Raw genomic sequence first — 14,141 nt, forward strand, 5'->3', positions numbered from 1 at the left:
AAGAGGAGAAAAATAGAGTCAAGATAGGAAGAAATCAGTTCTGTGGGGCAAGAACAGGCTGAAACAATGGGTCTACCAGGGCAGTCCGGTTTGTGGATCTTGGGAAGGAGGTAGAAGCAGGCTGTGTGGGAATGGGGGACTATGAGGTTGGCAGCCGTGGAGGGAAGCTTTTCAGAGGAGATGAGGTAACAGTCTTGGATCTGATGGCTTGATGTTCAGTAGTGGGGTTATGGTCCAGGGGGAGGTAGAAGGAGATGTCAGAGAGTTGCCATTCAGCCTCCACAAGGTAGAGGTTGGATCACCAAACAGCAACAGTGCCACCCTCATCAGCAGCTTTAATGACAATGTTGGGGTGGATCTGAGAGAACGGAGTGCTGCAAGATCAGAGGGAGGTAGGTTGGAGTGAGTTTATGGAGCAGAGAAATTGAGATGACCCATGTCACACCATCAGTTAGCAATGAAAAGATCTAGAGAGGGTAAGAGGCCAGAGGGAGGGGTCCAGGTATAATGAGAATTCTGAAAATGGGAGAAAGGGGGGAGGACTCCTGGTCAAAGAAGTGGGCATGGAGATGAAGGTGACGAAAAAGAGCTCAGTGTCATGCCGAGCTTGAAATTCATTGAGGTGGGGTCATAAGGGGATGAAGCTCAGGCCTTTACTGAGGACTGATCATTTGGGGTCAGAGAGGGATAGTGAAAACACGGCAGGGGGTGAGATTGGAAGAAGGGATGGGCTCAGAGGAAAGTGATGGGGAAGAAGGTTCCGGAGGGGCGTTGGTGTCCAAGAGTTGAAGCTTGCGATCCTTGACATCTGAAAGGAAGAAAAAAAGATTTTTGTTAAAGCATCAGATGAGGCGATGGATGAAATGGAACTGCGGACCAGGACAGCTTTCAGGTAAAAGGAGCTAGTGCTGCTGAAGAGAGAGGTTGAGAGCGTGCATGTGGTGGCACATGGCATTAACTGTGGATCTCATTATGTGGTGAGAGCTGTGGTTTAAGGAACATTGAATATCTGTTATCCTGAGTGGATCCGAAACATGAAGATTATATAGATTGGGCAAATCAGATTGGCAAAGGTAGTGTGGAGGATGAGTTCATGGAATGTATTTGAGACAGTTTCCTATAAAAATACGTCATGGAACTAACCAGGGAACTGGTTATTTAAGATCTTGTTTTGTGTAATGAGACAGGGTTAATAAGCAGTCTTATAGTAAAGGATCCTCCAGGGAAGACTGATCATAATATGATAGAATTTCACTTTGAGTTTGAAAGTGACATTCTTAAATCCAACACGAGTCTTAAACTTAAACAAAGCCAATTACGTAGGCATGAACAGCGAGTTGGCTAAGGTAGATTGGGAAATTAGATTAAAAGGTATGACAGTAGATAAGCAGTGGCAATCATTTAAAGTAATATTCCAAAATTCCCAAGGATGATACATTCCGTTGAGAAATACAAACTCCATGGGAAAAGTGAGCCATCTGTGACTATCTAAAGAAGTTAGGAGAGTATTAAATTAAAAGAAGAGGCTTATAATGTTGCAAAGATTATTAGTAAGCCTGAGAATTGGGAGAGTTTCAGAAACCAGCAAAGGATGACCAAAAAATTGATAAAAAGGGAGAAAATAGAATATGAGATTAAATTAGCAAGAAATATAAAAAGAGATTGCAAGAGCTTCTACAAGTATGTAAAAAGGAAGAGTGTAGCAAAAGTAAGCATTGGTCCTTTTGAGGGTGAGACAGGAGAAATTATATTGGGGAACAAGGAAATGGCAGAGACTTTAAACAAATATTTTGTACCTTTCTTCACAGTAGAAGACACAAAAAGTATACCAAAAATAGTGGGGAATCAAGGGGCTATTGAGAGCGAGGAACTTAAAGTAATTAATATCAATAGAGAAAAAGTACATCAGAAACTAATGGGACTAAAAGCTGACAAATCCCCTGGACCTGGTGGCCTACTTCCTAGGGTTCTAATGGAGGTGGCTGCAGAGATATTGGATGCATTGCTTGTAATCTTCCAAAATTCCCCAGATTCAGGAATGGTCCCAGCGGATTAGAAGGTAGCAAATGTAACCCTGCTATTCAAGAAAGGAGGGAGAGAGAAAACAGGGAACAGTTAGCCTGACATCTTTAACATTTGCATATTGATTTATCATTGGCCCGCAGGCATCTGTAAGGACTGCTATTGTTTAGAAGACCCAGGGGGTCCCAACTCCATCTTGTCCACACGGTGCTGTACTGCTGTGAGAAAGCTTACAGACCTGATGCTTCATTAAAAGAGTTTAAACTGTAAGGCCTAGAAATTGAGTTTGCGCTGCGCCAGGGCTTTAGCGCCGGAAGTTAGCGCCGGCGCTAAGTCCCTTTGCGTGCGCCAAAAATTCAGTAGCGCCGCGCCCAAACGGCTGCCGGCGCTACTGAAGGGTTTTAGCGCCTGAAAACTGGCGCAACGCGCCGCATTGCGGCGCTATTCCGGCGCTGCGGCGCCCGCTGCGGTGCGGCAGGCTCGGGAAGTGCAGGCCTCCTCCTTCCGTTAAGGAGGAGCTGCCTGCACCCGGCCGCGGCCCGCGCAAATGTCCTCAAAAATGAGCCCGGCACCTCGGACAAGTGCCGGGCTTGCATCTGTTCCGCGGGGGGGGGGGGGGAGAAGTCCGGGGAGGGAGCTGCGGGCAGGCGGCCGGCGGGAAAGCGGCCGGCCGCCGCGCCTCCTTAAAGCGCCGGCGCAGACTCCGGCAGCACTTGTTTGCCGGAGTCTTAGTTGCGGCTGCCACTGGTGAGGCGGCCGCAACTGAATTTCGGCTTGGGGCCGGGTTACCACGGCAACCGGGACGCTGCGCACACCGATGACGTCATCGGTGCCGGCGCAGCGCTACCGGTCTACCGCCGCGGAAGGGCCCCAGGCAATTTAGGAACCGGCGCCAATTGCAGCGCTAGGCCCTCTAGCGCCGCAAAATCGGTGCTAAGGGCACTGAATTTCTAGGCCTAATACTCCATTGTCCTGCAATTTATAATTTTTGTACAAAGTGTGCAAAACAAGACATGGTGTCAGAACAGGGATTTGAAATGGATATCGTTGGAGCTCCCTTACTTCGAATGAATTGGGACTCCTTGAACTTATATAGAGAATGGTGCAAGTTCAAGCAACATGTGGAATTGATGTTCTCGGATCCACTGAAAAGCACAGGGGAGGAAGAAAGATGCAGCTATCTACTCCTGTGGATTGGAGAAAAGGGGAGAGAAATTTTTAACACATGGTCTCTCACCACGGATGAAGCAAAGGTACTGAAAAGTTATTTTGACCGTTTTGAAGCATATGTGATGCCCAAGACAAATACGATATTCGCTAGGTACAAGTTTCAGGAGAAAGTACAAGGAGCTAGTGAGTCGTTTGAACAGTTCGTGACTGAGTTAAAACTGTTGGTAAAAGACTGTGTATATGCAGATAAAGATGAGATGGTCAGAGACCGCATCGTGTGGAATACATTCAGCTAAAGTGAGAGAAAAACTTTTGAATGTTGGGTCCGGGCTAACGCTGGACAAAGCTATGGGCATAGCTAGATCGCATGAGATAGCCCAAACACAGTTGAAAACCATAACCGGCGCCACGAGCAGCTCGAGTGAATAGACAGTGCACGCAGTTAATAGATACACACCAAAGAACACGGCCTAGAGAGCGTGTTTCAGAACAGAAAGAACAGCGAGAGTTCTAAAAATGGGCGACACAGACATAAAACGCTTCAAAAACTGTGGATATTGTGGGAACAACTGGCATGGAGAAAAGGAGTACTGCCCTGCCAAAGGAAGGCAATGTAGTAAATGCGGTAAACGGAACCACTTTGCTAAAGTTTGCAAGACTGTTTTCGGAAACGCAGTACACACAGTGAGTGACAGCCAAATGCCAGATAGAGAGCCAAATGCGGAGGAACTGTTTATTGATTCTGTGTCACAGAAAAAACAGATTTCAGAGACTGAGCAAGCTTTTGCCGATATTGAGATAGGAAAACAGGGCAAAGAGCTTAAGTTTAAACTAGACACTGGATCTCAGGTTAATGTAATTCCTCTGAGTGAGTATCACAGCTTGAAGGATGAGTGTGAGCTACAGCCCAACTCACGCAGACTGACCGGCTGTGGGGGTGAGCAGCTCATTGTAAAAGGCACATGCGTGATGAAATGCAAGTACAAAGAAAGCGACATGATGTTGAACTTTTACATTGTTGACACTTGAGCACCGCCAGTGCTAGGTCTAAAGGCATGTTTAGACATGGACCTCGTCAAGCTAGTGCTATCATTGACAGCACCAGTTGAGAAGCAGACAGTCATGGAGGAGTTTGCTGACGTTTTCAAAGTAATCAGACGATTCCCAGGTGAATGCACTATTCACCTTGACCCAGCAGCAACCCCAGTGGTTTGCCCACCGAGAAGGATACCCCTTGCTCTACATAGTCGCCTGAAGGAGGAGCTGCAGAGCATGGAGAATACAGAAATCATCGTCCGGGAAACAGAATCGACAGAGTGGGTCAACGCGTTAGTAGTGGTTGAGAAACCACGTACAGGCAAGCTCAGAGTCTGTCTTGACCCCAGAGATTTGAACAAGGCTATCAAACGCCCTCACTACCAACGCTAGATGACATCACACCCAAGCTAGTGGGAGCACGTTACTTCAGTGTAATGGACGCACGATCAGGATACTGGACTATCAAGCTCATGGAAGAGTCATCTAAGCTAACAACGTTCAGCACACCATTTGGACGCTACCGATTTCTGCGTTTACCATTTGGTCTTATCTCAGCTCAGGATGAATTCCAGCGGAAGATCGACAAAACCTATGAAGGCCTCGACGGAGTAGTCGCAATCGTAGACGACATCCTCATCTATGGCAGGAATAGAGAGGAACATGACAGGAACCTCCATGCGATGCTACAAAGATCACGGGAGAAAGGTATCCGGCTCAACCCCGAGAAAAGCATAATCGGATCCACCGAGATCAGTTATTTCGGGCATCGCCTCTCAACTGATGGCATTAAGCCGGATCCAGAAAATATCGCCGCCATCAAGAAGATGGAGCCGCCGAAGAACTGCGCAGAGCTAGAAACAGTACTAGGCATGGTTAACTACTTAGCCAAGTTTGCCCCGAGCCTCTCCGAAATCAACGCACCCATGTGTCAGTTGCTCAAACAATCCAATGAGTTCCTATGGGACAAACAACATGACACAACATTTCAGAAAATGAAAGACCTAATCACCAGAGAACCAGGACCGGTTCTTGCCTACTTCGACCGCAACAAAGAGCTCAGACTACAAGTGGACGCGTCAAAGTACGGACTAGGCACAGTATTACTGCAAGAAGGAAAGCCCATCGGCTGCGCTTCCAGATCTCTCACAGACAGTGAAATCAACTATGCTCAAATCGAGAAAGAGCTATATGCAATTCTGTTTGGATGCAAGCATTTCCACCAGTACGTCTATGGCCGACAAGTCATTGTGGAATCCGACCACAAGCCCCTCGAGTCAATCATGAGGAAACCACTAGCCGCAGCCCCACCAAGGCTACAGAGAATGATCCTTCAGCTACAGGTGTATGACTTCACAATCATTCACCGTCCAGGCAAAGACATTCCTGTCGCAGACACGCTCTCCAGAAAGTCTCTTAGCTACCAGGACAGCAGCCTCAGTGAAGGCATGGATGTGCAGGTGCACATGGTGTACCACAGCTTACCTGTGAGTGACTCAAAACTGAAGGAGATCCGAGCAGAAACAGAGAAAGATGCACAACTCACACTGCTGAGCAAAGTCATACGTGAAGGATGGCCTGAGGAAAGGAGGAAATGCCCTCAGAGCATATCTGAATTCTGGAACCACAGAGACGAACTGTCACAAATCAACGGAATCGTCTTCAAAGGGGAGAAAATCATCATTCCTACCAGTCTCAGAGAAGAGATGTTGACAAAAATTCATGCTAGACATATGGGCATGGAAAAATGCAAACAAAGAGAACGTGACATTATGTTTTGGCCCGGAATGTGCAAACACATTGAGGACATTGTCGGAAAATGTTCCATTTGTCTAGAACGCCGCCCATCAAATGTCAAAGAGCCCATGATACCTCACCGTATCTCAGACAGGCCCTGGCAGGTTGTCAGCTGCAAGCAAGTGCATGCAAAACGTGTACAGAGACAGCAACACCAAAAGAGATACTATGACAGGTCAGCTAGACTACTGCCGCCGCTGCACAATGGAGAATCCATCAGAATCCAGGAGCAAGTCTACTGGAAGCCTGCAGTCATCATCCAGCCAGCTGACACTGAGCGATCGTATCACATCCGCACCCCAGAAGGACAGGTGTACCGCCGCAATCGCAGGCACCTCCTGAACACCAAGGAACAACACCGTCATTCTGATGAGAGGTCAAGCCTAGAGTTATCCTTGACTTGTGAACTGCCAAAGGGTGTAGGCGGATCGCTGCCCTAAAAAAAACTGTACATCGTTATTGAAACGTTGAGATGTTTTCAGTGCTAGTTAAATGTTGAGTTTACTTATATGTTGATGCTACTGAGAACATTATGTAGAAGAAAGGTTTAAAAGTAATGCATAACATTTTTCTTTTAAAAGAAAGGGGATGTAACATTTGCATATTGATTTATCATTGGCCCGCAGGCATCTATAAGGAATACCTATTATATTCACATGTGATCACATGCTGAATTGTCATTGGCCTGCAGGCATCTGTAAGGACTGCTATTGTTTAGAAGACCCAGGGGGTCCCGACTCCATCTTGTCCACACGGTGCTGTACTGCTGTGAGAAAGTTTACAGACCTGATGCTTCATTAAAAGAGTTTAAACTGTAATACTCCATTGTCCTGCAATTTATTATTTTTGTACAAAGTGTGCAAAACAAGACAACATCAGTCATCAGGAAAATGCTGGAATCCATTATTATGAAAGTTGTAACAGGGTAATACATTTATTAGAGTTTTTTGAGGATAGATAAAGGGGAACCAGTGGAAGTATATTATTTGGATTTCCAAAAGGCATTCGATAAGGTGCCACATAAAAGGTTGTTAAGCAAGATAAGGGCACATGGGGTTAGGGGTAATGTATTAGCATAGTTAGAGGATTGGTTAATGGGCAGAAAACAGAGAGTAGGGAGAAATGTGTCATTTTCAAATTGGCAGGTTGTAACTAGTGGGGTGTCGCAAGGATCAGTGCTTGGGTCTCAGCTATTTACAATCTCTATTAATGGCTTAGATGAAGTGACCGAGTACAATGTATCCAAGTTTGCTGATGATACAAAGCTAGGTGAAAAAGTAAGGTGTGAGGAGGATGCAAAGAGCTTGCAAAGGGATATAGCCAGATTAAGTGTGTGGGCAATAAGGTGGAAGATGGAGTATAATGTGGGGAAATGTGAGGTTATTCACTTTGGTAGGAAGAATAGAAAAACAGAATATTTTTTAAATGGTGAGAAACTATAGAATGTTGGTTTTCAGACAGATTTAGGTGTCCTAGTACAAGAGACACAGAGAGTTAGCATGCGGGTACAGCAAGCAATTAGAAACGCAAATGGCATGTTGGCCTTTATTGCTAGAGGGTGGGAGTACAAGAGTAAGGAAGTTTTGCTACAATTGTACAGGGCTCTGGTGAAACCACACCTGGAGTACTGTGCACAGTTTTTGTCTCCTTATTTAAGGAAAAGATATATTTGCCTTAGCGGTGATGCAGCGAAGGTTCACCAGACTGAATACAGGGATGAGAAGGATGTCCTATGAGGAGAGATTGAGTAGATTGGGCCTATACTCTCTGGAGTTTAGAAGAATGAGAGGTGATCTCATTGAAACATATAAGATTCTGATGGGGATTGACAGGATAAATGTTGAGAGATTGTTTCCCTTGGCTGGGGAGTCTACATCTAGGAGGCATAGTCTCAGGATAGGGGGCTGGCCTTTTAAGAATGAGATCAGGAGGAATTTCTTCACTCAGAGTTGTGAATATTTGGAATTATCTGCCCCAGAGTGCTGTGGATGCTCAGTCGTTGAGTATATTTAAGGCTGAGATAAATAGATTTATGGACTCCTGAGGCATCAAGGGATATGGGGATAGGGCAGGAAAGTGGAGTTGAGGTCGAAGATCAGCCATGATCTTATTGAATGGCGGAGCAGGTTCGAGGAGCTGTTGGCTTATTCCTGCTCCTAATTCTTATGTTCTTATACTGAGGATGCTGGAAATCTGAAATAACAACAGAAAATGCAGGAAATACTCAGCAGGTCAGGCAGCATCTGTGGAGAGAGAAACAGAGTTAACGTTTCAGGTTGAGGTTATGGTCTGAAATTCTTGAACTTGATCAGTGGTGTGGTGGGGTTGGGAGTTGTTCCGCTAACTGGTAGTTCAGTCACTGTGGGCTGTGGGTCAGAATAACATGGCCCCTCTGGTGTTCACACAGGCTCAGCGCCCAGCAATGGGAGAAGGAGGGTCTGTCACACAACAGGGCAGCTCAGGAAGGTCAGACTAGGGGTTCTGATCTGAAATGTCAATGAGCAATGAGTGAGGGCTGTGTGACTGATGGCAGACTGCAGTTCAGGCACTGGGCCTTATGTGTCCTGTACTTACGGCATTATAGCCTCACCAGCCATTCTCCTCTTTCAGTAATCGCTCCACCATTGGCAGCCGTGCCTTCGGTTGTCTGGACCATAAGCTGTGGAATTCCCTTTCTAAACCCCTCTACCTTTCTTTCCTCCTTTAAGACGCTTCCTAAAACCTACCTGTTTGACCAAGTATTTGGCCATCTGTCCTACTATCAACGTGGCTTGGTGTCAAAAAAATTGATAACGTTCCTGTGAAACGCCTTGGGATGTTTCACTACGATAAAGGCACTTTATAAATGCAAGTGGTTGTTGTGGTTCATTGCCATCCATTTGAGCTGGACCGGTTTCTGGCTGGGATAGAGATCGCCTCTTACAAAAGGCAGCTACCGCAGGGAATTATCAGGGACAGAGCGAGCTCCTGGACTAGTTTTGAGCGCGTAGCGGGATCAGAATGGAATTTCCCCGATCTTTTCCCCATATTGGCTTGAGGGGTTTTTCTGGTTTTTGGCTTCTCATAGAGTCATAGGGCATGATTTTCATTGGGCCGTGGAGGCCAGATTGGAGGCATGTGGGGGGTTAAAATCCCCAAATCGTGGGGGCACGAACCCATCCCACCCACCAACCCGCTTCCATGCCAGTTTCAAAGGAGGCGGGTCCCCGACCCACACTGGGACCCGCCTCCCTGAGGCGGGAAGGGGATTAGTCCCAATTAACTGCCTGTTAACAGCTAGTTAACAGGCAGTTTTTAGCCTAATCCCTATTTTCATTCTTGAAGTGTGGGATTCCCGACGGCTCCAAACCATGCCAAGTTAGCGAGGTGGGCCGTCGGACTGGAGGGCTTGGAGGGGTCGAGATGTCCGGTGTTCAGGTGAGTGATGGGAGCATGAGTGCAGAGGTAAGTGTGTTTGGTGTGTTTAAAGACGTTTTACTTACCTTTACAGCCTTCCTTCCTTCAGGTCGCGGGAGTCCCTCATCTCACCAGCACAGAAAGCAGAATGGCTGCGATCTGTCAAAAGTTGCAGCATTCAGCTTTCTGTTCTGTTGAGATCTCTAAATCATCCTGAGCGGAAGGAATTAATTTGGAGTACAGATTGTCAGCGTTTGACAGCTTCAAACAGCTGTGAAACTCTGATATTTCATCTGTCAAAAGGTCTTGAGAGATGAAATGTCAATCTGTGACATCACTTGTTGTCGGGTGGCCCTTAATTGGCCTGCTGAGCCCGCTGGGTAGGCTCAACAAGGTCAATCAAGTCAAAATCGCGTGGGTTGGCTACAACTCGATGGAAGCGGGTCTTCAACCCCGAAAGTTGTAGTCCCACCTCCTACCCGCCTCCTCAATGAAAATCCAGCCCATTGAGTCCATACCAAGTCTCTGTAGAGCAATCCAGTCAGTCCCATTCCCACCGTTCTATCCCCATAGCCCTGCAAGTTTATTTCCCTCAAGTGCCTATCCAGTCTCCCTTGAAAACGTTGAGTGTCTCCGCTTCCACCACTTCCATTGGCAGCAAGTTGCAGTTCCTCACCACTCGCTGCGTAAAAAAGATTTTTCTCATATCCCCCTGTATCCCTTGCCGAAAACCTTAAATCTGTGACCCCAGTCCTTGTACCATCAATTAGTAGGAACAGCCTTTCCCTGTCTAGCCTATCTAAACCTGTCATAATCTTGTACACCTTTATCAAATCACCCCTCAACCTCCTTTGCTCTAATGAAAACAACTCCAGCTTCTCCAACCAGTCCTTGTAGCTGAGATCCCCCATCCACAGAACCATTCTGGTAAATCTCCTCTACACCCTCTCAAGGGCCTTCACATTCTTCCTAAAGTGTGGTTACCAGAACTGGACACAATACTCCAGTTGTGGCCTAACCAGCGCTTTATAAAGGTTCCGCATAACTTCTCTACTTTTGTACTCAATACCTCTATTTATGAAGCCCTAGATCCTATGTGCTTTGCTACCCACTCTCTCTCAACATGTCCCGGCACCTTCAAGGACCTATGCACATTAACTCCCAGGTCCCTCTGTCCCTGCACACACTTTAAAACTGTGCCATTAAGTGTATATTGCCTCTCCCTGTTCCGACTGCAAAAATGCATAACCTCTTACTTCTCTGTTTTTAATTCCATCTGCCACTTGTCTGCCCATTCCGCTAGCCTTTCTATGTCCTGCTGCAGTCGATTGGTATCATCATCACTGTTTGCCACACCCTCAACTTTGGTGTCATCGGCAAATTTAGAAATTCTACTCGGTATTCCAATATCCAGGTCAATTATATATATCAAAAAAAGCAGTGGCCCCAGCACTGAACTTTGGGGAACACCACTGTCTACCATCCTCTAGTCTGAAAAACAGTCATTTACCACAATTCACTGTTTTCTGTCTTTAAGCCAATTCCTTATCCAAGCTGCCACTGACCCACCTATTCCATGAGTCTCAATTTTGTTAACCAGCCTTCTATGTGCTACTTTGTCAAACGCCTTCCGAAAATCCATGTAGACAACATCCATTGCATTCCATTCATCGATCCTCCCCATTACTTCATCAAAAAATTGAATTAGATTAGTCAAACACAATCTGCCTTTTACAAATCCATGTTGGCTCTCCTTAATTAACTTAAACCGCTCCAAGTACCCATTAATTTTTTCCTTGATTATTGTTTCTAAAACGTTATCCACCACTGATGTTAAACTGACCGGTCTGTAGTTTCTAGGATTGTTCTTGCACCCTTTGTTGAAAAATGGTGTCACATTTACCACTTTCCAATCTTCTTGCACCTCCCCCGCATTTAGGGAAGATTGGAAAATTATGGCAAGCCCTTCTGCTATCTCCTCCCCCAATTCCCTTAGCAAGCCATCTGGACCAGTCGACTTGTCCACTCTAAGCATACTCAGCCTTTCTAGTACATCCTGTCTATCAATTTTCACCCCTTCCATTGCTTCTACCTTTTCCACTTCTACCAATGTTTTGTCAGCATCCACCTCCTTAGTAAACACCCTCTATTTTGTTTCATCATCTTCTCTATCTCCCTCGTCATCCAAGGAGCCCTTGCTTTGGTTCCCTTACCCTTCCCTCTTCTTGGAATGTACCTAACCTGTACTTGGAACATCTCCTCCTTGAAGATCACCCATTGTTCCATTACAGTTTTTCCTGTCAGTCTTTGGTTCCATTTTACCCTGGCTAGATCCTTTCACATCCCATTGAAGTTAGCCCTATTCTAGTTTAAAAGTTCCCCTCTAGATTGTTCCTTCCTCCCCTCCATTGCTAATCTAAATCTTATGATACGATGATCACTCGTACCCAAGTGTTCTCCCACAAACACTTGGTCGACCTGGCCCACCTCATTCCCCAGCACCAGATCCAGCAATGCCTCCTTCCTAGTTGGGTCAAGAACATACCGATTGATGTGCCTTCAATAACCACAAAACTAGAAGTTATAGACTTTAACAAGTTGGCTTTTAATCACTAAGATCAGAGCTAACATCTCAACACACTGACTGGCTCGCAGGAATGAGTCATACAGGTTAGTCAGGAAAGAGGAAGTGAAACTATACACCGTGTGGGGGAGGGTAATATACATGAGTGCAAAACGAATACAGGCAAGAACGAATACAGTCAAGAACAAACAGATTTCATTACATTCACCCCTTCTTTAGATTTAGTCCATCGGGGTGATGTTTCTTAAAAGTTGGTATAAGTGAGTCTGTCAGGAGGTTTTGTGGTTCTCAGTGATCGGCGCAAAGCCGGTTGGGGTGCCTCTAGGGGAGTGGATTCTGGTTCCTCCGCTGTCCGGGCCTCCGCAGTGTCTTCCAGGTTATCTGCAGTGTCCTCTAGGTTAAAGTTGGGTATTGATACCTCTGGGCGTCCTGTCTCTTTGTGTAGGTCTTCCTCGGGTAGTCTCTCATCGTTCTCTCCGCTCCCCGAGGGAGCGAGGTCTTTTATGGAAACAGTGTCCTCTCGCCCGTCAGAGTATTTGATATAGGCGTACTGAGGGTTTGCATGGAGGAGCTGTACCTTTTCCACAAGGGGGTCCGTTTTATGGCCTCTCACGTGCTTCCGCAATAGTACTGTCCCCGGGGACGTCAGCCACGCGGGTAGAGATATGCCCGAGGTCGATTTCCGGGGGAAAACGAACATCTTTTCGTGAGGGGTAGCGTTAGTGGCTGTACATAACAGAGACCTTATGGAGTGGAGCACGTCTGGGAGGACTTCCTGCCAGCGGGAGGTCGGAAGGCCTTTTGACTTTAAGGCTAACGTGACAGCCTTCCAAACAGTAGCATTCTCCCTTTCCACTTGCCCATTACCCCGGGGGTTGTAGCTAGTGGTTCTGCTAGTGGCTATCCCCTTTGAGAACAAGAACTGGCGCAGTTCGTCACTCATAAATGACGTCCCCCTATCGCTGTGTATGTAGTTCGGCATGCCAAACATGCAGAATAGATTACCGAGACACTTGATGACCATGGCACTGGTCATGTCTGGGCAGGGAATGGCGAAGGGGAAGCGGGAATATTCATCGATGATATTGAGGAAGTATACGTTACGGTCGGCAGAGGGAAGGGGTCCCTTGAAGTCCAGACTTAGGCGCTCGAATGGCCGTGTGGCTTTGATAAGGTGTGCACAGTCAGGCCTGTAGAAACGAGGCTTGCATTCCGCACAGATGCGGCAGGCTCTGGTCATTGCCCTGACCTCCTCGATGGAGTGGGGCAGATTGCGGGACTTTATAAAATGGTATAGTCGGGTGACCCCTGGGTGACAGAGGTCGTTGTGGAGACCCTGTAATTTGTCCATATGAATGCTGGCACACATTCCCCGCGATAGGGCGTCTGGGGGTTCATTAAGGGCTCCCGGCCTGTACATAATATCATAGTCGAACGTGGATAGTTCGATCCTCCACCTGAGTATTTTGTCATTCTTGATTTTCCCCCTTTGTTTGTTATTAAACATGAAAGCCACCGACCGCTGGTCGGTGAGCAGGGTGAAACGTTTGCTGGCTAGGTAGTGTCTCCAGTGCCGCACTGCCTCCACTATAGCCTGTGCCTCCTTCTCGACAGAAGAGTGCCTGATTTCAGGTCCCTGAAGGGTTCGGGAGAAGAAGGCCACAGGTCTCCCAGCCTGATTGAAGGTCGCAGCTAAAGCAAAGTCTGACGCATCGCTTTCGACTTGAAAGGGAATGCTTTCGTCCACTGCACACAGTGCAGCCCTTTCAATGTCCTGTTTGATACTGGTGAAAGCCTCCCGAGCTTCAGCTGATAGTGGGAAGGACGTCGATTTAATGAGGGGTCGGGCCTTATCAGAGTAATTGGGCACCCATTGGGCATAATACGAAAAAAATCCCAGGCACCTTTTTAAAGCTTTGGGATTGTGTAGCAGGGGCAGTTCCTTTAGGGGGCGTAATCGGTCAGGGTCCGGTCCAATTACCCCATCTTCCACCACACAGCCGAGGATACAGAGACGGGTTGTGTTGAAGACACATTTGTCTTCGTTGTAGGTTAGATTCAGCTTTAGGGCAGTTTTTAAAAATCTCGCAAGATTTAGATCGTGGTCTTGCTGGTTGTGCCCGCAGATAGTGACATT

Source organism: Somniosus microcephalus, chromosome 19 (genome assembly GCF_052327205.1).
Source record: "Somniosus microcephalus isolate GS21.2 chromosome 19, FLI_Smic_1.0, whole genome shotgun sequence".
Lineage (NCBI taxonomy): Eukaryota > Metazoa > Chordata > Chondrichthyes > Squaliformes > Somniosidae > Somniosus > Somniosus microcephalus.